Source organism: Chrysochloris asiatica, unplaced genomic scaffold (assembly GCF_000296735.1).
Source record: "Chrysochloris asiatica unplaced genomic scaffold, ChrAsi1.0 scaffold00036, whole genome shotgun sequence".
Taxonomy (NCBI): Eukaryota; Metazoa; Chordata; class Mammalia; order Afrosoricida; family Chrysochloridae; genus Chrysochloris; species Chrysochloris asiatica.
In genome coordinates this window covers 9,854,005-9,876,854 of record NW_006408554.1, presented here as the reverse complement: position 1 = coordinate 9,876,854, position 22,850 = coordinate 9,854,005, and the positions used below count along the sequence as shown (strand labels likewise).

General features: G+C 38.6%; 1 pseudogene across 1 annotated transcript in view; it reads left to right on the top strand.

Moving 5' to 3' along the window:
• The first annotated feature begins 379 nt into the window (after window positions 1–379).
• Window positions 380–22,850, top strand: part of LOC102830817 — a 256,587-nt pseudogene continuing 234,116 nt past the window's right edge. The window contains exons 1-2 of the transcript XR_438699.1: window positions 380–463; window positions 532–715. The product of XR_438699.1 is annotated as an uncharacterized LOC102830817 (transcript). The remainder of the gene's footprint in view (window positions 464–531; window positions 716–22,850) is intronic.

Below are 22,850 nucleotides of genomic sequence, written 5' to 3'. Positions count from 1 at the left end.
TATGTGCACTTTGAAAGAAGCACCTTCACCATTGGCTTTTTGAGCGGCACTGTCGCTAGGGAGCGGCGGGCAAGGCAAGACAGCGGCGGGGAGAAGCCCGGGCTGTTTGTTGCTTGTAACCTGGGTGAGGGGCACACAGCCTCGCGCGCGGACACACACAGTGGCGCGCTCGCCACGAGTTGGCGCCCCTGGGTCCCTGAGCGTCCCGGTCCGCACCCCCTTCCCTCCCCCGGCAAGGCTCCAGGCTGAGTAGCACCTCCCGCGCTCGCCTCCGCTCCCCAAATTCAGCGGCTGCCGCCCAGAGAAAAAAAACCCGTCTGCCTCCCATTTCCCCACGCGCTGGGCGCTGCAGCGGAGAGCCAGGCAGCTGGTGCGATGAATGAGTTCGCTCCTCGTCGCGGAGTTGTCTGAGTTGGCGGTGCGGTCCCCGCGCTTCCGGCTGTCGGCACCCTACAGGCTTGCGGCTAGCGACTCCCAGGGCTACCGCCCACGCCAGTGGCCCAGCACAACCGCGGATCCGGGGCACCCGAGGTACCACCGAGCTTGTGTCCCGGCCCCAAGTGCGGGGAAAGGAGGGTCGTCCCTGGCGGAGGCGCCTGGCCGCGCAGCTTTCCCGCACTGCCTCCGCAACCTGGTCTATCTCTCCATGGCGTCTCATCAGCAAACCCGGATCCAGGCTTACCTGGAGAAGAACAAGATCGGTCCCCTGTTTGAGGTAAGGCTCTGTGGAGGAGTGAGGTCCCATTTATCTTTGGCCAAGAGGTGCGGAAACAAACCCAACCCTCCCCCTCTATCCCCCCGAGGGAAGGACAGCTAGAAAACCAACACGCTGGAGGAGGCTTCCGTGTCTCCAGTTCACTGGCGTTGACTCCACCCGACCAGGTGTCCTGGGCGCGGGACAGGTGAGTTCCGGAGGCCTAGCCTCAGTTTGGCAGGATAAGTTTGAACTGTCTGAGTGTCCTGTACCCCACGGCCACATGCACAGGATCCAGACTGATTTAGAAAGGCGATGCGCTTGGGTGGACACACTCAGACGACGGGACACACGCACACACTTTCTTCCTGGAATCAACACTATTTTTGTGGGTGGATTTTTTTCTTTCTTTTACTGTGGGCGGTAATAGACCTCAAAAGGTGGAGGAGGTGCTTAGCAGTGGGACGAATACGATTAAATGGAAGAAAGATGAACTAGTGAAGAGTAGGCTTCTAGTACGTGCGGGCTTGGAATTGGCCAACTGAGTGACTAATACAGGTCTCTGGATGGAGAGAGGAACCTTTGCATTTCAGAGCCTTGATGTGTTAGGATGGAGAAAGGGGCGGAGATACGTTGGAAAATCACATACGTATAAATCGGAAGGACACGTTAGCTCTGAGCTCTGTTCTCCCGTTATCTGAGAATTATGACAGAAATCCAGAAAGAGGAAGAAAGAGCGGGAGGACAAGAAAAAATAAGAATGGGAGATTGAAACCCAGCTCGGGCAAAGCGTCCCGCGGGTTGCGAGGGTACTGAGCAGGGCTGCGCAGTCAGTTGCTAAGGCTGGCAAGGAAGGACGCCCATGGTCCCTTATCCTCCCTGTCCAACAGTTCAGCGGAGTATGGTCCCGGACCGGATGGCTCTAAGCCCCTTCCTGAGAGGAACACAGATGGTGGTTTGGAGGGATTCACTGCTTGCGGTTAGTGTGCAAGGCTGAAACACCAGAGTTGGACTATGAGGCTCTGGGGATCATGGAGAATGGAGCAGCTTCTCTGGAACTGAAGAGAAGAGAATGAGAACTGCAGAGAAAAATAATGCGAATTAATACTCCTAGGTCTTCCCCTCATCTCCCACACTGTCAAAAAAGAACAAAAACAAAAAACAAAAAATAGGGAAAACCAGGGTATCATCAAATAGGTCTTTTTTCTTATAATAGAGGACCACTTCAAATGACCGAGATGTTCAGGGTCTCCCAAGTTTCCCACCCAGCTTCAAGTTAACATTGTACTGTCTTAAAAGATACGATCATTAAAATTCATTGTTGTTTAGTGTAGCAAAATCCTGGAATGACTTTGGATTTTGTTTCTGGCGAAAGTGTTAGGAAATGAAATCAATCCAAGAATAAAACACAATTGCAAACAGGCTACATATAGTTCCATACAATTAAAAAGCAGACATCGTATGAACGTCATCAAAGTAAACATATATATTTTTAGAGATTTTGTTTGCTGGCTACTCTCCTAGCATATAAATATATTTTGCCAGGAAGAATAAGTGAATCGCTTTTCATAGATGCTGTTCACATTTGTTCAGTTGTTTTAAAATTTCCAAGATTATTTTCAATTGGTAAAATAGAGTTTGAAATATACGTAAACTTTCTACACAATTAAAAAAGAAATCCTATTTGATATTTATCAAGTGCTTTTTTTAATGTTCACCACATAGCTCACACTGATTAATTTTAAGAAATGGAATTAATTAAACTTTAGCCTGCTTCAGCAACAGACAACAATTATATGCTTTATTTCATCAAAGTTTCCAGTGACATGTACCCTCCCATTTGCTTGGATTGCAGTGATGATTAATTTTTAAGGGTTGATGTGCACTTTACATAATTGAAGGGAGAAAATGGATAATAAGTTCTCTTTCACTAAAAGCAGAATGGGACACAGGGCCTTATCAACCATTCTGATCATTACAGAGCTTGGCTTTGAGAGAAAAATGACATGTATTTCATAAAATTGGACAATGAGGAGAGAAAAGCATGATTAGTTTGTAGTCTCTCTCTTCATGCTAGAAAAACAGTGAAGAAATACCATCTATGAAATGGGTGTTGTTAATCTAATGTTTTCTTCAAAGCTCTCTGAACTTCGATTGCTCCCAGAATTTATTAAACAAAAACTGACTAAGCCCTGTGTTCTGAAATTCTGACTCAAGAGGGCACAGAAGGACCTAAGTATATGAAAGTTTTAAGAAGTAGTGCAAATGATGTTTCATACTTAATCTCTGGGCCACATTTTAAGAGTGACATACATTATTATTTTTTTTTTTACCAATCATAAAACAGGCGACTCTAAGTTTTAGCATCTGTGCTTTGTTGTGATTTGTTGTATTGAAGCACTGCAGTTGGTGACGAAGGCTTGGTTAAAATTTGCGTCCTCTTACTGTATGAATTTTGTAGTTTATGAATCTTTTTTTCAAACAATATTTTCTTGTGTTTCTGGTAAAAGTTTATATAGCAATTTTGATTCACATTTTTCAGTTTCTACACAAGTTCATGACATAGGTTACATTGTTTACAATGTGTGAACGTTCTCATTTCCATTCTGTTTGCATTAATCTAGTTTTTTGTTTTTTGCCCTCTTGCATTTTCATCTTTCTTTTAAAGTAATTGTTCACTCTTTGGCTTCATATATTGTTGTTAAGTGCCATCGAGTCAATTCTGACCCATAGCGACCCTGTCTAGGGTTTCTGAGGAGCAGCTGGTGAGCTTGAACTGCTGACCTTGTAGTTCAAATGGCTTTGCAGTCTGGCCCATTAACCCACAGCACCACACCAGGACTCATATAAGTGGCTTCATATAAGTGGTATTATTTTTTAACCTATTTGTTATTTAGCTATAAAGTCATCTCAAGGATTAGTTTCAGTCCAAGGTTTTAAAAGTATTTTAAAGCAACAGTCTTTGGTAGTCCTCCTCGACCAGTTTAGTAAGCCTGTCTTTTTTTATTTTTAAAGAATTTGAGATTCCAGTTTTTTTGTTTTGTTTTTTTACTATTCTGTCAGCGTATCTCTTGTGGCCCTGATTAGAATGAGTTAGAATGGTAGCTGGGCTACATCTGTCTCTTTTGGTCTCAAGGTAGTTGAGGCTGTGGTCATGCAGACTATTTGTTCTGTAGGTCAGGTTCTTCTATGAGTCTTTGGTTTCCTTCTTTCTCTTTTTTCTCCAGATGAGTTGTTAAGTGATATCAAGTTGGTTCCAACTCATAACGACCCTGTATAGGGTTTCTTAGGCTGTAAATAAATCTTTAGGGAGCAGAAAGCTTCATTTCCCCCATGTCCCAGAGGAGTTATTGTTGTTATAGTTATGTGCCGTGGAGTCGATTCCGGCTCATAGCGACCCTTTACAGGGTTTCCGAAGCTGTAAATCTTTACGGAAGCAGAAAGCCTCATCTTTCTCCCACAGAACAGCTGGTAATTTCTAACTGCTGACTCTGAGGTTAGCAGCCTGATTCATAACCACTATGCTACCAGAGTCCAGATGAGTAGAGACCAGTAATTGTATGCAAGATGGCCACTCACAGTTTTTAAGGTCCCAATCACTACTCACCAAACTAGGATATAGAACATAACTTTATGAACTGTGTATTATGTCAACTGACTGAAATGTCTCAGAACACTATGGTTCTAATCCTTCAAACCCAGAAATTCAATCCTGTGAAGTATTTGTGAATGTCTAAAGAGTATTTGTAACTAACTATGCCCTCTGTGGTTTATTACAAGGATGAATATATGTGTGTAGATTTGTTGTTATTAAGTGCCTCAGAGTCAGCTTTGACCCATAGCGACACTGCATAGGGTTTCCAAGGAGCAGCTGGTAAGCTTGAACTGCTGACCTTGCAGTTCAAACTGACTTTGCAGTCCAGCTCATTAACCTCAGAGCCACACCAGGACTCCTTGTGTATACACAGGTGCATATACTTATGCACACACCTATATATACATACCTAGGATTGCTATGGAGTCCTCATGTGATGCTGTGGGTTAATGCGCCAGACTACAAAGCCATTGGAACTGTAAGGTCAGCAGTTCAAGATCACCAGCCACTCCTTTGAAACCCTATACAGGGTTGCTATGGGTTGGAACCAACCTGAAGGCACTTAACAACAACAACAACAACAACAACAGGATTGCTATGAGTCCAAACCAACTCAACTGACACTTAACAAGAACAGTATACATACCTATGGAGTCTGGGTGTGGTGCTGTTGGATAAGCAAGGTCAGTTTGAATCGCAAGGTCATGGTTCAAACCCACTAGCTGCTCCTTGGAAACCTTATACATGGTCATTAAATGAGTCAGAACTAACTCTACAGCAGTTAACAACAACAACAACATATATATATATATATATATATTGAGAGAGAGAGAGAGAGAGAGAGCCCTAGTAGTGTAGTACATTACCAGCTGGGCTGCTAACCTTAAGATCAGCCCCTCTGCAGGAGAAAGAAAGCTTTCTGCTCCCATAAAGATACACAGTCTTGTAAACATGGTGCTGTGGGTTAATGCGATGGACTGCAAACTCTGTTTGAACAGCAAGGTCGACAGTTCAAGCTCACCAGTCTCTCCTTGGAAACCCTATACAGAATCACTATGAATTGGAATTGACTCGACAGAACTTTAACAGCAAAAACCCCAATTCAGGGTCGCTGTGAATGAGAACCAACTCTGTGGCTCACAACCACCACTATTATACATATATATGTGGTTCTGGTGTGGTGCTCCTTGGAAACTCTATACAGGGTCATTATGAGTCAGTATTAGTTAGGTGGCATGTAATATACATATATACATACATACATGACTGTCAGGAATGCCTTTTAAAACGACAACTTTTTAGAGTAGGGCACTTTAAAAAGACCACATGAATATTATTTGACACAATAGCAAAGATAATTTAGATACAAGTTTTGAGAATACTTGTATCTTGACTTGACCTGTATGACTTATTTGCTCGTTTATAATAAATATGTTATCATTTGAGAGATTGATAAAGGCATATTGTGTAATTGTTGTTATGTGCCATGGAGTTGGTTCCGACTCATAGCGCAGATCTGGTACAGTGTTTCTGAGGCTGTAAATCTTTATGGGAGCAGAAAGCCTCATCTTTTTCCTGCAGAACAGCTGGTAGTTTCAAACTGCTGACCATGAGATTAGCAGCCCGATTTGTAACGACTATGCTACCAGAGCTCCTTATATTATATAATACACTCTTCAAAAACTACTTTAAATTGAAATTAATTTTTGTGGAGTTACAGGATAATCACTGGACTGCTAATTGCAAGGTTGCTATTTCAAACCCATCATCTGCTCCTTGGAAACCCTATACAGGGTCCCTATGAGTAGGATCCAACTCAATGGCACAAAACAACAACAACAACATATGTTATCATTTGAGGGAGTTCTATAGGCATGCTATGCAAACTGTTTCAAAAACAACTTTAAATTGAAATTTTTTTCTTGTTTCTAGAGAGATTTAGGAGCATAAGTTTATAATACCTTTAAATATAATTGAAGATGTTTTGAGGCATTGCAAAGCCACATACAGAGAGCTTTGTTAATTCTTTGGAAAATGGTATTTTAATTAAATAAAATGAAGATGTAAGGTAGATATGATAATGGTGAGTTTTTGAACTTTTTGTAAAATGAAATAATTTCATTATTCTCGCTGACTTATTCGGGGCAGACAAGCAGCGAACAGACCTTCAATCCATAATGAGTCCTTTGACATCACTGCAATAAATTAGAACTAAAATCCTATTTAATTAAGGTTTCTACACATAACTCCTTACCTAGCTAAAAAGATGTGAATTGGTCTGACTCCCAACAGAGTAGGATATTTTAGCAACTGCAAGATGCATGTTGTAAACACAGGAGTTGTCATGAACCCTGGGGGCAGCCTATTAATAGCTGAAGAAACTAGCAATCAGAAATTCTAAAATGGCCTGTAGCTACTTGTTGTCATGTGCCATGGAGTTAGTTCTGACTCATAGGGACCCTGCATAGGGTTTCAGAAGCTGTAAATCTTTATGGGAGCTGAAAGTCTCATCTTTTATCTTGTAGAAAAGTTGGTAGTTTTAAACTGCTGACCATAAGATTAGCGGCCCAAGTCGTAACCACTATGCTATCAGAGATCCTTTATAGCTACTTAACTAGGATCAAATTATCTATTGTGTATATAATGAAAGCAGTTTAACTTAGCTTCCAAAGGGTTGTCTGGTTTGGAAGAATCACAATAAAATCTTTTTATAACAACAAAAAAATACAATTTTAAGTTTCATCCATTCTCACTAAAAAGGGTAGAATACTCATTTTTAAAGTATTGCTAGAATTATGAGGTCTTCATAAAGTCTCCATAGAATTTAAAAAGTTCTCTGTGTAGTGAAAACATGGGAAATGAAACTCACTACATTACACCAGCTGTGATCTGACCTTCTCCAAGAAGAATGGAGCAACTCTGTCACTTTCTTTGTTTAGTCCAGAGTTCGCTATGTTTGCATTAAGTGGTTTTGTGTAAATGTTATTTGATTGTTATCATTTGCCATCAAGTGGATTCTGTTGTATGGCAGTCCTATGTCTTTACGTCTGTCATACTTGTCACAAGTGTAGCAAAGATTGTGAGTTTGGCACAGGACCATGTTTTGTTCTTTTGTGCATAAGGTTGTTATGAGTTGGTACTGACTTGACGTCACCTAACAAAAACCTGTCACTGGCTGATTTGAACTGCTGCCTTTAGGTTAAAAGTCCAATGCAAACTATTTGCTTCTCCTAGGGACCTTAGACATATTATGGGTAGATTCGTATCAAACACAACATGGTCAATCACAAGCCTACATCACTTGCCACTGCACAACTCATTCCTTTCTGGTACCCTGACCCACTCTTGCCAGCCACCTCTGCAACCCTCCTCATTGATTTGACTTTACAATTCAGTAAACCCATCGGTTCACCTTATTCCCCTCCTTGAATGATAGTGTGAAAAGTTCCTCTATTTCCAAATCAGAAAGTTGTAACAGATATGGGGGTCTCCTGCTGTTTTTCTTCCCTTAAGGATCACAATTTTGGGCTGCCCTTTGTTCAGTGTGTAGAAACAAGTCCCGCATATATTTTGGTCAGTTTTATGGTTATTTAGGGTACTGGCTTTACGGAAAAGAAAGCACAAGAGCAGGCAGTAGTTTGTTCTGCTACACAAAAGCTTGTTATCAGTTGGAAGTGACTTGATGGCAACTAACAATTACTTCATTATGGCCAGCGGTGGATTCGCTTCTGAAAAGATATTTTTTTAATGTGTCAAAGTAATTTCCCTTTCAAAAAATAAGTAAATGTGATTCTAATAAAAATAGGATTTGGACAAAAGGCACAATGGGTTATTGTACTGGACTACGAAGTTGTTTGAACCGCAAGGTTGGTGGTTCAAGCTCATCAGCCACTCCTCAGAAACCCTATACAGGTTCGCTATGGGTCTGAAGTGACTCGATGGCACTTAACAACAACAATAAAATGTAAGGCTGTCATTTATAACACGCTCAATTGAACATGTTGTGAATACATCCTTTGACTAATTCCTCACAAGTCAGTTTCCCCAAAGCTTGAAGTTATGAAGACCTACCTAGATCCAAAATTGGCAATTTGGGTGCAATCAAAACAACATATCATCAATTCTATGAAATCCTACCAATAATTGTTGCTGTTGTTGAGTGTTGTCGAGTTGGTTTAGACTCACAGAGACCCCATATAGGGATTCTAAGGAGCAGCTGATGAGCTTCAACCACCAATCCTGAGGTTCAAACCGACCTTGCAGTCCAGCGCATTAACCCGTAGAGTCACACCAGGACTCCAATAATGGGCAGCCTGAATCTAATGATGAGAAAATATAAAATAATTTAATTTGACTCTTAAAAAGTAAATGAGTTTTATTTGTTAAATTTATAATTAATAATTTTATTTGAATGGATACTAGATTGAACGATCATGGTGCCATTCCAGGTAACTTATTATTTCATGATCATGGAGGTCAAGGACTGAAGACGTAACAACTAAGTTCCAAATGTGATTCTAGGTTTGATACTTTTGCTATGTGAAATATCTTTTCTTCATCTTTCTCCTGTGGAGTGACTAGTAGGCTTGAACTGCTGGCCTTGTGGTTTCCAGTTGAACAAGTTGGGAAAACTTGAATGGGGTCTCTAGATGAAGGGTTATGTATTTATTCATATACTTTCTGTATGTTTAATGATTTTTCAAAATAAAAATATATTAAAAAGAGAGAAGGTGGGAAATGAATTTTTGAAAAATAAATTACCTATTGGTAATGGGTGAGAAAATTAAAAAATCATAAGCAAGAATAAGATAATAAAAAATCAAACATTTTTGGCAAACAAGAAAATTAATAAGCCAGAAGAATGATCTGGAGAAATAATGGTTCGGAATTAAAGCTTCCGATTTGAGTTTTAAAAATGAATCCCAAGTAGCTAAATAAAAAGAAATTCACATATAAGAATGTTATATTGAAACTACAGAAGTCCAAAAGCAGAGATTACTTTAAATTCAAAAATAAATTATTGACCAAAGAATGATAAAAACGATGACTACACTTAATTTCTTAGTAACTACAATTGAAACCAGAAGGCAGTGAGTCAATATCTTCAAAAGCTGAGCTGGAAAATAACCATTAATTTGAAATTGCATTGCCAGTTGTTAAGGATTGGGCTGTATCCCTCAAAAATATGTGTTGCAGAGCCTAACCTCTATGTCTGTGGTTTTAATCCCATTTGGGAATGAGGTTTCTTTGTTATGTTAACAAGGCAGGATTAGTGCAGAGTTGCCTTGGAGTCAATTTGTTTTGAGATTAAAAAAAAAAAAAGGAGATGAACACTTTAGTAAGATGCAGGAATAAATGGTAGAAAAGGAAATCAGTAAATGTCATTATAGTTAAGTGTTCTGTGTATAAAAGAAATAATTATATCTCATTTGAAGAAAAGATAACACAGAATTAAAGTTCTAGACTACAGTAGAGCGTATATGGCTTTTTGTCAGCGATTGTTAAACTTGTCATGACGTTATGGAATTCGTTTATGTGTTTGTGCTTCAACTTGTTCATGAAAGATTCGTTCAATTCCATTTTTCCATGAATTTTTTTAAGCACCCTCTTGTGTGGATGTATATAGTTACATGTATAGTGTATATAGGAGTCCTGGTTTTGTGCTGTAGGAGAAGCACTAGACCGCAAGGTCACTTTAAGCTGTAAGATCGGCAGTTCAAACTCAGCAGCCACTCCTCGGAAACCCTATACGGGGTTCATATGAGTTGGAACCAACTCCACAGCACTTAACAACAACCACATATGTCTAGGTCATAAATCTTCATGAGAACAGAAAGCCTCATCTTGCTCTTGCTGAGCAACTGGTGGGCTCGAACCACCAACCTTGTGATTAGAAGTCCAGTGCTTATTGCACAGAGTTTCTGTACTCTCATAGCATATATTTATGCATATAAAACATAAAAATATAAATAAGCAGATGTGGAGTCCTGGTGTGGCGCTGCAGGTTACTATGCCAGACTGCAAAACCATTTGAACTGCAAGATCAGTGGTTCAAGCTTACCAGCTGCTCCTTGGAAATGCTATACAGGGTCGCTATGGGTCTGAACCAACTTAACAGCACTTACCAACAACAATGTATATAATGTATGTGTGGTGGTGGTGATGGAGGATAAACATCAGGCTGTTTATAGTAGGAGAGACAGGATGGTTGAAGGATGACTTTCACTTTGTGTCTTACATTATTTGAATGTTTTAAAGTATCTGCATTTTTAAATAAAAATTTAAAATTAAGATAATAATATTAATTAAAATGCAAATGATTTATCTATAGAGAATAGTCTAATTCTGTAGAATTTGTTAAATTTATAATTAATAAGTAATTTTGTTAGAATGGTTACTAGACTGAACAATTACGATGGCATTCTAGGTACTTTATTATTTCAGAACATTGCTGTTTTTATTTTGGAATAAAATTGTTGTGAAGGCATTAGGATTTGAGGGTGATGGAACTGTATCATTGTTATATCACTGACTGCACAGTTGCATTTGGACTGATCCAACTGGTCCAAATGGTGCCCTTGTTTTCTACATGATTCCTCTAGGTCTTCCTAATGTTATTGTTAGGTGCAGTGCAGTCAGGTCAGCCCCAACAAACAGAACAAAACACTGCCTAGTCCTGCGCAAACCTCACCATCTTATTATGCTTGAATCCATTGCAGTTGCTACTGTGCCAATCCATCTCATTGGGGGTTTCCCTCTTTTGTGCTGACCCTCCACTTTACCAAGCATGATGTCATTCTCCAGGGACTGGTCCCTCCTGATAACATGTCTGAAGTAGGAAAGACACATGGCTTCTAAGGAAAATTCTGGTTGTGCTTCTTGTAACCAAGATTTGTTTGTTTTTCTGGCAGTCCATGGTACCTTTAAAATTGTTCTCCAACACCATAACTCAAATACATCAATTCTTCTATGGTCTTTTTTATTTACTGTCCAACTTTCACATGCACATGAGGCTATTGCAAACACTATGGCTTGGGTTAGGCATATCTTAGTCCTCAAACTGACATCTTTGCTGTTGAACTCTTTAAAGAGGTCTTGTGCAGTAGATTTGCCTAATACATCCTTTGATTTCTTGACTGCTGTCTCAATGAATGTCAATTGTGAATCAAAGCAAAATGAAGTCTTGGACAACTTCACTTGTTTCTCCGTCTATCATGATGTTATTTATTGGTCCAGTAGTGAGGATTTTTGTTTTTTTTACATTGAGGTGTAACCCACTCCAAAAGCTGTGATCTTCCCAGTGTTGTTTTGTTTGTTGTTAAGTGCTATTGAGTCAGTTTCATCTCATAATGACCCTATGTAAGGTTTCCAAGGAGTGGCTGGTGGGTTTGAACCACCAGCCTTGAGGTTAGCTGATCCTATGGCACCACACCAGGACTCCAATCTTCCCAATAAGTTGAGGAGAATTTATTTGCATATAGACAGGACTCCTCTTCAGTCAAATCTGTATTATCAGTAATCTGCTGGCAACAGATACTTGTTCCTATATTATATCATCTATAAGTTTTCCAAAATAATCATAAGTTCTTGAGTGTGGGAAGCAAGTGTTTTGCCTTAACCTTTATTGTATATCAAGAGTGACATGTGCATTCCTCCCTCCTGCTCTATATTTATGGAACAGAAAGCATTGAAGAGGGAACAATTAACAAATGGCATCTTAGCATTTATTTATTCTTAATGACCTAGAGCACATTATCACCATCCAATTAATTTACTTTTATTTACAGTGAATAAGTTTTAATTATGTAGTTAATCATCTAATTAGGCCTTAGTCATCTTTTTCTCTTTTTAATATTTGCTTTCAGGAAATGGGCTAATAAATTAACTCACACGACTGTGTAAAGAACATGTAACTTCATCCTTATGCATTTGCCCCTAATAAGGGGAACATTGCCTAACACAGCTATGTGGGAGGAAGGAAGGCATCCTTTAGTGATCCCTCAGGTTTAGCCGTCATGGTCTAACACGGAGCAGCTTATTTGATCTTTGTGAACATCAGGGAAAAATAGTACCTAAGGTATTTAAGAATTGTTGTTGTTGTTGTTATGTGTCGTTGAGTTGGTTCCGACCCATAGCAACTCTGTATACGGTTTCCAAGGAGCAGCTGGAACTTGAACTTGAACTTGAACCGACCTTGTGGTTCAATCGACTTTGCAGTCCAGCACATTAGCCCACAGAGTCACACCAGGACTACAAGGTATCTAAGAGCGATTTTGGAAAATAGTAGCTCAGGTATCTAAGAGATTTGGTGAGGAATAAATTAAATGAAAAAAAGTATTTGAAGAACTTTTTCTAGAGCCTGGCACTTGGTGGACACCAAATAGATTTTGGCTGCCATCACATTAAATGCTGCTGCTTCTCTTTCTTATTGATAATAATGATCCAGTAACAGACCGGTTGGAATCCTGATGTGGCGCTGTGGGTGAATGCGCTGGACTGCAAAGTCAGTTAAATTCCCAAGGTTAGCAGCTCACGCTCACCAGCTGCTCCTTGGAAACCCTATACAGGGTCACTATGGGTCAGAACTGACTTGATGGCACTTAACAACAATAACAGACCACTTGCAGAGATGCTTTTGAAGATTGTTTCTAGTATCCTGACAATAGAACTTAAGCTTTTTTTAGTTTGCAACTTGAATCTGTGAACATTCATAGTCAGGGTGTGAAGAGAGCAAACTTTGGCAGAAGAAAATATGTGTGTGTGCTCATGTGTGTGGTTCTACACACTCACGTTCCTTGGTGGGGCACGGGTGTGTGTGTTCTTTCTTGTTGCTATAATCACCAAACTGACAATACACTTGACACAAAATTTGGAAAACAAGTATCTTTTATCTCAGTGGGGCAGCCTGGATTGTCCTTAACTAAAAAAGTCTCACACTGTACCAACTTCCCTGTCACTAATTTTATTTTGATTTTCTTTATATTCCTTATCACCATATGAAATTACCTTATTGCATTCATTTCCTTGATTTCAGTTTATATTCTCTTTATTCCTACTACAATAAACTCCTTTAAGGCAAAGATTTTTGTTATTCTTATTAACTGTGTGCCTTCATTAATAGAAAATTTCTGTTACATAGTGGTATTCTAGCAAATAGTGGCCAAATACATTTATGTATGAAAGATACCAGAACTAACCTGTGAACGCTAAAATGTACTGATTCTGTAAATAATCATGTTCCTACTAGGAGTCTGAAAATATTCTCAGTAGTCTGTGGGAGATTTCACTTTATCAAAAATTCATTATGATTTCCATATCTTTCAACAGCTGTTACATTATTGGTTCATAATTTTTGAAACCTGATTTATACTCATTCTGTCCACATTTAAGGAATGCTTTATTAGACACTCCTGGTGTGCCACTGTAGGATCAGCACTGGACTTTGAACTAACATGTCAGCATTTCAAAACCACTAGCTGCTCCTCAGAAAAATTATATAGGGTCAGTATGAATTGGAACCGAATCAATGATGCTTAACAACAACAACATATTAGACACTAAGAAATATAAATTAAAATAAGACATTTTCTGTCTTCAACTCAAGTTTCATCAAAATTAAGACCTTCTCTGCATCAAAGGAGTTTATTAAGAAAGAGAAGAGGCAACCTGGGTGAAAATATTTATTAAGCATGTCTCTAATAAGGGGTTAATATCCAGAATTTCTAAGGATCTTATATATTACATATTACAGAATATGTAAGGAACTTGCAATTCTACAACAAAGAGACAAATAATTTAAAAATTGGTAAAGAGACATTTCTCCCACCAAGGTGTATAAATGGCCAACAGCACATGAAAAGATGCTCAGTACTATTAGTTATTAGGGAAATACAATGAGATACCATTTCCTTCCTGCTAGGATGTCTAGTGGGAGCTCTGGTAGCATAGTGGTTATAAGTCAGGCTGCCAGCCTCAAGTTCAGCAGTTTCAAACTACCAGGCATTCTGCTCCCATAAAAATTTACAGCCTTGGAAACCCTGTGCAGGGTCACTATGATTGGAATTGACTCCACGGTACTTAACTATAACAACAGGATGACAACCGAAAAACAAACAATCCAAAAACAAGAGTTGTAGAGGATATGAAGAAATTGGAATGTTTCCCCATTTTTGGTGGGAATGTGAAATGGTACAATGTCCATGGAAATAGTTTGGCAGTTGTTCAAGAAATTAAACATGGGGTTACCATAACCCCAAAAATCAAATGTACTGCTGTGGAGTTGTTTTCAACTTTGACTCTATAGGATAGAGTAAACTACTCCCTAGGGTTTGCAGAGGCTATAAATCTTTACTACTGTATCTTTTCCCTGCAGAGTAGCCGGTGGGTTGGAACTCCTGACCCTTCGGGTTAGCAACTGAGTGCTTTAACAACCATGCCACCAGGGATCATTCAGAATTACCATATGACCCAGCAATTCCACCTCTAGGTATATAGCCTGAAAGATTTGAAAGTAGGGACTCAAATAGATACTTGAATACCAATGTTCATTGCATCATTATCGGCAATAAACAAAAGGTAGAAACAGCTCTGATATGAGTACATAAAACATGTACATGCATACAGTGGAAGACTGTTCAACCATCAAGAGAAATGAATTTCTGATATATGCTGTGATATAGATGAACCTTGAAAACATAAGGCTGAGTGGAATAAATTAGAATTAAAAGCACAAATACTGAATGGTTTCACTTATGTGAAATAGCTAGGACAGAAGATGCACAGAGACAAAAGTTTATCATTGGTTACCAGGAGAAGAGTGGGGAGTTACTGCTTAAATATACTGAGTTTTTGTTGGGGTAATATAGTAGATTTGAGAATGTATGTTGGTGACCATTGCACAGCTTGGTAAATGTGATTAATATCACTGAATTGTACACTTAATATTGATTTAAACAGCTCATTTAAAAAAGTTTTTATTGTGAATTGAGTGATAGTTTACATGGGAGAACATTTGGTTTTACACTCATTGTTTCATTGCAATGATTACAACTCCCTCCATGCATCATCATTCAACAGTATTTGCTTCTATTCCATCTGGGTTTTTTTTGTGTGTGTGGGGAGGGGGATGTAAACCAAAACACTCAGGAATATGTAATCATTTAAACAAAGAGCAAATTCTGCAAGTCTGCCTCCTGGCCACCAGCACACAGTCCCTCTCTTTCCTTGAGTCTAGAGTCCTCAGCTGCTCCCTCTCTCCATGTCCTCATCTCTGCCTCCATCTCTGGTGTTGCTGCTTCTTTGGAGAGACCTCCACATTCGGCTTATTCTCTTCTCCCTTGATGGTCCTAGGGTCCTCTGTTCCTGGATTGTAAGATTAACTGCTCCCCCTTTTATTAAACAGCCATTTTTTTTTTTTTTTTGTATGTATCTGATTGCACATAAGATTCGTGTGTCTTTAGAAAAGACTGGTAATCTAGGGACACCCTCAGCTATTATATCTGACAATTTTACAGATATCTACCTTAATTTTCTGTTTACGTAACTGGTCCGTTTTCATGTTTATTAATGCATTCTACCATTATAATACTATAAATAAGAAATTCAGATTGAGAGATGATAAGTTAGTCATAGCCAAGTACCTAGAGGGAATGAGTTGCTGTGTCTGGGGACTCAGAGCCATAGTTTTGGGGGATGTCAAGGACAATAGCATAATACAGTCCATAAAGATCATGTAATATGTCCTACTTTGGTAAGTAGTGACTGGGGTCTTAAAACCCGGTGACCATCTAAGGTCCAACTATTGGCCTCTCCCTATCTGAAACAAAGAAAAGTGAAGAAAATTCAAGAGGCATGGAAATGATCAATCCAAAGGACTTACTGAAGGACCACCAGGACCACAGCCTTCACTAACCTGAGACCAGAAGAACTGATGGTACTTGGCACTACTATTACTACCAACCACTCTGAAAGGGATTACAATATGCGTTCCTAAATAGTTTGGGGGAAAAGTATGAAACAATACTCAAAAAAAAAAAAAAAAAAAAAGAAAGAAAAAGAAAAAGAAAAAGCTCAGGCTTACTAGTATGATATACATTGGTGGAACCACTGAACTCATGGCACGTAGGTACACTTCAAGCTTTGGTCTGAACTCATTTCTGGGGCTCAACTCTTAGCAAAGGAATAAATAAGGTGATTTTGAATGAACATCATCTGGAGTCCTAGTATATCAGTATAGGATAAACACTGGGCTGCTAACCAAAAGTTCAGCTGTTCATACCCACCAGTCTTTCCTCAGAAATTCTATACAGGGTTGCTATGAGTCAGGACCGACTCCATGGTACCTAACAACAAAGTGAACATTAACACACCAGGGAGGTATGAATGCTGTAGAATGATATGACATCACAAGGTAGCATTTGTTCAAGGATAAAGCTCAGAAGGTAGGAATGGATAGGAAAGAAGGATGAATGGAAATGGGAAACACAGGATAGAAGTGGGAAGAGTATTATTACATTGTGTGGATTGAATCACTGTCGTGAAATAAGATGTGCATGATTTGTTGAATGGAAAAACAATTTTCTTTGTAAACTTACACCTAAATCACAATAAAAAGTTAAAGAACAAAAAAGATGGAATACAGAGTCACCGTGCCTAAAATAGCTGATTGACATTCAAACTCAATAGGTAGCCTATGAAGGCACTGAAGGAAGTCCAGCCTGCACTGAAGGCATTGGTGAAGAACAAGGCTCCAAGAACTGATGGAATGCCAATGAAATAGTTCAATAAATGGATGCAGTGTTGGAAGCACTCACTAATCTATACTAAGAAATTTGGAAGACCTAGCCAACTGACTGGAAAAGATCCATATTTGTGCCCATTTCAAAGAAAGATGATCCAGTAGAATGCAGAAATGATTGAATACTATCTTTAATGTAACATGCAAGGAAAATTTTGTTGAAGGCAATTCAACAACAGTTGCAGAAATACATCAACAGGGGACTGCTAGAAATTCAAGCTGGATTCAGAAGGTGATGTAGAATTAAGACCTTGACTGAAAGCAGAGAATATCAGAAAAATGTTTATCTGTGTTTTATAAAACTATAAAAAAAGGCACCCATATGTGTGGATCATAATAAATTCTGGATAACATTGTGAGCAATGGAAATTCTAGAATATTTTAATGAGCTCATGAAGAACATGTACATGAACCAAGTGGCAGCTGTTTGAACAGAACAATGGAATATTGTGTAAATTAAAATCAAAGAGAAAGAGAAGATACAAATGACACAAATGAAATGGGTGTGTCACAGCAGAGCCAATGGAACTAAAAAGGTAATAAAAATAATACTGTGAAGACCTGTACTCGAACAAATTTGAAAACTGAAAACTGGCCAACTTCTTTGAGACACACTACCTACCTAAACTAACACAGAATGAAGTAGAAAATTTGAACAGACTCAGAACAAAAGAAGAAATTTAACAGGCCATAGACAAACTCTTAACCAAGAAATAGTCCTGGCTTAGACAGCCTCATTGAATAATTCTACTAAATATTCAGAGAAGAACCAACACCAATTTTAGTCAAATTTGCCAGAATATAGAAAAGGAAGAAATACTCCTGAATCCGTTTTATCAAGTGAGCGTAACCCTGATACCAAAGCCAGGCAAAGAAACCACTAAAAAAGAAAATTATAGACCAATATCATGCATGAACATAGATGTAAAATGTGGAGAGGTGTGTATCAGGGTTGTATCCGTTCACCTTGTTTATTCAATCTTTATGTTAAGTAAATACTATGAGAAACCAAACTATATGAAGAAGAACGTGGCATCAAGACTAGAGGAAAAATCATCAACAGTCTTCTATATTCACATAACAACCTTGTTTGCTGAATGCAAGAGGATTTGAAGCACTTATTGATGAAGATCAAAATCTATAGTTTTCAGTATGAATTACACTATAACATAAAGAAAACAAAAATTCTCACAATAGGACCAATAGGCAACATCATGATAAGTGGGGAACAGATTTAAATTGTCAAGGATTTCATTTTACTTGGATCCACAATCAACACCCACAAAAACAGATTCATGGATAGACAATAGGCTGAATGAGTGTGGGAGGGAGAATGTATGGCACTATAGAATAAATACTAGGATGCTCACCAAAAGGTTGGCAGTTCAAACCCACCAGCCACTCATCAGAAATTCTATACAGGGTCATCATGATTATGGTGGAGCATACATGGGGCAAAGTTCTGAAAACTTCTTAAATATAACCGAACACCTTGAGGAATTGGGATACTGGGCCTGAAAGCTCAGAACCATAGTCAGAGGACACGAAGGTCAATTGGCGTAACATAGTCAATAAAAACAGTGTTCTACACCATACTTTGGTGAAAAGGAACTGGGTCTTAATAGCTCATGAGCAGCCACTGAAGGTACAACTGTTTGTTCTCTCCCTGTACAGAGATAAAAATGAGTGATATAAATTGAAGATGCGTAGAAACGACTAGTTCAGTGAATTCATGTACCGTGGAAACATCAGTCTCCATAACCTTGAGACCAGAAGCAGTAGATGGTGACTGGCTATCCCTACCTACTACCCCGAAAGAGATCACATTAGCAGGTCCTGGATAGAGTGGGAGAAAATATGGAACAAAACTTAAAACTATAGGAAAGACCAGGCTTACTGATCAGATGGAGACTGATGGAACTCAGAGTCTTAGTCACCATTGAGGTCTATAACTGAACTCACCCATGGTCCAATTTTAAGCCAAACAATAGACAGGTCTATAAAGGAAAAATGATACTAGGGAGGTACACACACATTAGAATAATCTACCATTTGAGAATTTTTAAAAGGCAGTATTTACTCAAGGTCAAAGTTCAGAAGAGTTTGGAGGAATGGAAATAAGAAACAGAGGAAATAGGATGAGTGATGTCTTTCATTGTGGAGATTTCAATAAATGAGGTAAAACAAAATATGTATGAATTGTTGAGTGTAAAACTGATAATCTGCCCTGTAAGCTTTTACTCAGTTCACAATAAAAAGTTAAAAAAAAAAAAAAAAAAGAAAAGAAAAAATCAAAGGACATGTGGTGGTTATGTACTGTGGAGTCAGTTTCAACTCATAGAGACCCTGCATAGGGTTTCCAAGGTTGTAAATCTTTACAGAAGCAGAAAGCCTCATTTTTCTCCTATAGAACAGCTTGTACTTTCTAACTGATGACCTTGAGGTTAGCAGCCCAACTCATAACCACTACTCTACCAGAGCTTCTTAAAGGACATATAGCATTGGGCAAAATTCTTTGCAGAGGACCCTATTTAAAAGTGTTCAAAAGCAAAGATGTAACCTAGATGACTAAGGTACCCTGACCCAAGTCATGGTATTTTCAATTCATGTGTATGGGAAAGCTGGACAATGAGTAAGGGACATCTATGAAGAATTGATGCCTTTGAATTAATGGTATTGGCAAGCAATATTGAAAGTACATGGACATAACAACAAAGTTGTTCCTTTTATATAAATAAGAGTTTCCTTTAAAAATGTACCCTGTAGTATATAGAATCAAACCAGTGAAATATATATATACATATATGTTTGATATATAGAGATATATGGTGTGGTGCTATACAATAAGCACTGGACTGCTAACCACAGAATTGGGGGGTTCAAATCCACCAGTACATCCTTGGAAACCCTATACAGGGTTGCTATGAGTCAGAACAGATGCAATAGCACTTAGAAACAACAATAATAATGTATATGTTGTTATTGTTGTTAAGTTGGTTCTGACTCATAGCAACCCTATATAGTATTTGAACTGCCGACCTTGCAGTTCAACTGACCTTGCAGTTCAGTGCTTTATCCTACTATACATACACACATACACACACAAGAGGTTTATATCAAAGAAATGGCTAACACAATTGTAGTGGTGGACACACTCCAAGTAACTGAGTCATATGTCATTCTGGAGCCTTCTCCTGACTGAGGTACCTGCTGATGAACCCAAGACTGGCAGGTCAAATAGCACGCTTCTGGCTGCAGAGATGAATGGATTCAAGATAGGTAAATAAGAAGGCGGGCTGCTGACTCAAATCCAAAGTCAGATCAGAATCCAGACTCAGCAAAAAGCAAGCAAGCATTGCATGAGTGTCCAGTATATTGGGAGCAGGCCACACATCCCAAGAAAAATTCCTTTTAATTTATTGGCTGCTCTGGTAGCATAGTGGTTATGAGTTGGGCTGCTAATCTCAAGGTCAGCAGTTTGAAATTACCAGCGGCTCCTAAGAGAAAGATGAGGTTTTCTGCTACTGTAAAGATTTACAGCCTTGGAAACCCTATGCAGGATTGCTATGAGTCGGAACCAACTCTATGGCATATAATCACCAACCACCACCATAAGAGATCTCATCATGAAAGTGATATGTTAGATCTCATCATGGGGAATTACTACATCTTAACTGCCAAACTGGAGTCCTTGTGTGGCCCTGTGGGTTAATGTGCCAGACTGCAAAGATGTTTGAACTGCAAAGTTGGTGGTTCAAGCTCACCAGTATCTCCTCAGAAACCCTATACAGGGTTGCTATGGGTCGGAATCGACTCAACAGCACTTAACAACAAACAACAATTGCCAAAGTACTGAGGGTCCTGGTCCAGTTAAGTTGACACAAAACCTTAACTATTACAATAAATCTACTGTTCTTTCACTATTTGTACAATTGATATAAATTCACAGTAAAAAGCTGTATTGCATTGAGAATGTATTTGACTTGTCCATACATTGAAAAAACATAAACATTGTATAAGATATAATGTAGTTGTGTGTTTTTGAGACCTTTCCTTTAATACTCGTGTACTCTTATGATTTCTTTCTAGAAATCATGGTATTGTTTTAGTTACTTTTTCTATATTTCATGCTTACAGAATGTAATGATTATGCTATTATGTAAAATTGTAATCGAACCCACTACAGTTTATTTATTAAGCACCAATCTTTCTTCTAAGTGTTAAATATATACAGATAACAAATGCTCAACTTTGGGAAATTCTAAGGCTTTCAGTAGTTTTCCACAAAGTCTTAGCTTTAAATACTTTTTTAGTCTTTAACCCTCACTAAACGTTCAGTTATGGCATTGACGTCTGTGTGCAATTAACAGCTTGCCATTTCTACAGTGTACAGAAAATAATACAGAAATTGTTGGCACTAGAGATTTCCCAATAGCTCGCAGAGAATAAGTTAATGTATATTAACCTCTCAAGATATTATATAATGCACTTTCAGATAAAGTTAGTTGAGCAATGACTTTGATACCCATTCTGCACAATGTTGATTCCTCGATAAATTATATTCAGTGATTTGTACAGTGGAGTGATGCAGGAAGCCTCTGTCAAGAGTTTTCCTAAGAACCAGCCCAAGAAAAACACAGCTGTGCCTATTGAAGGAGGATGTGGATGGACATGTTCATCCATTAGGCATTAGGCAGCATTCTCTTATGAGAACTACTGCATAATTTTATCATGCCAAGAATAGTTTGACTTATTTTGTTATTAGCTCTTGGATCTTTTCAATTATATAACAAATAGAATACCTACATTTCTGGGGCACCTGGTGTGTGGCCAAGTACATGGAAGTCATTCAGTTAATGATAGTAACAGTCATAGCCTCTCTTAATGGTGGTGGTGGTTATGTGCCGTGGAGTTGGTTCCAACTCATAACGACCCTGTACAAGGTTTCCAAGGCTGTAAATCTTTATGGGAGCAGAAAGCCTCATCTTTCTCCTGTGGAACAGCTGGTAGTTTTGAACTGCTGATCTTGAAGTTCACAGCCTGATTCGTAACCACTACGCTACCAGAGCTTAGCCTCTCTTAATAGTATAATTTAATTCTTTCCCAATAATCTTAAGTAGTACTTATTGCAGTCAAATGAATTCTAACACACAACAACAGTATTGGGCAGGGTAGAACTACCTCTCATGGCTTCTAAGACTCTAATCTTTATGGAAGCAGATTACTATATCTTTCTCCACAGGAACAGCTGCTGGGTTTGAACTACAAGTCTTTTGGTTATCAGATGAGTTATCTTTTGGTTATCAGATTTGGTTATCATCTGAATCCCTACCTTTTTTTGCTCAAAAGCTCATAGCTAAGTAATAGAATGATACCATGATCATGAACTTGTTTGCCTTCATTCATTTCCCCAAATTGTCTTCACTTAGCTTTATTTTTTAATTCCACTTTTCATTTATGTTGTTTGGTGAAAAGTTGCATGTTTTTGTAAAATGCTTTAAGTAAAGGATGCAAACATGTTAAATAAATTAAAAAGTGAACCAGTCTTGGTCTAAATAATTTCTGTGTATTTGATTAATTTGTTTGATAACATACATGACAATTGAAATTTTTTCTGAAAAATATTTATTAGGCCCACTTCTCTAATGTTTACTGAGAAGTTACTGGTATTTGTAGGATGAAGCTTCTGAGGTTACATCTATGGTGGTGGTGTGTTGTGGGATTGGTTCTGACTCATAGCAACCCTGTACAGGGTTTATGAGGCT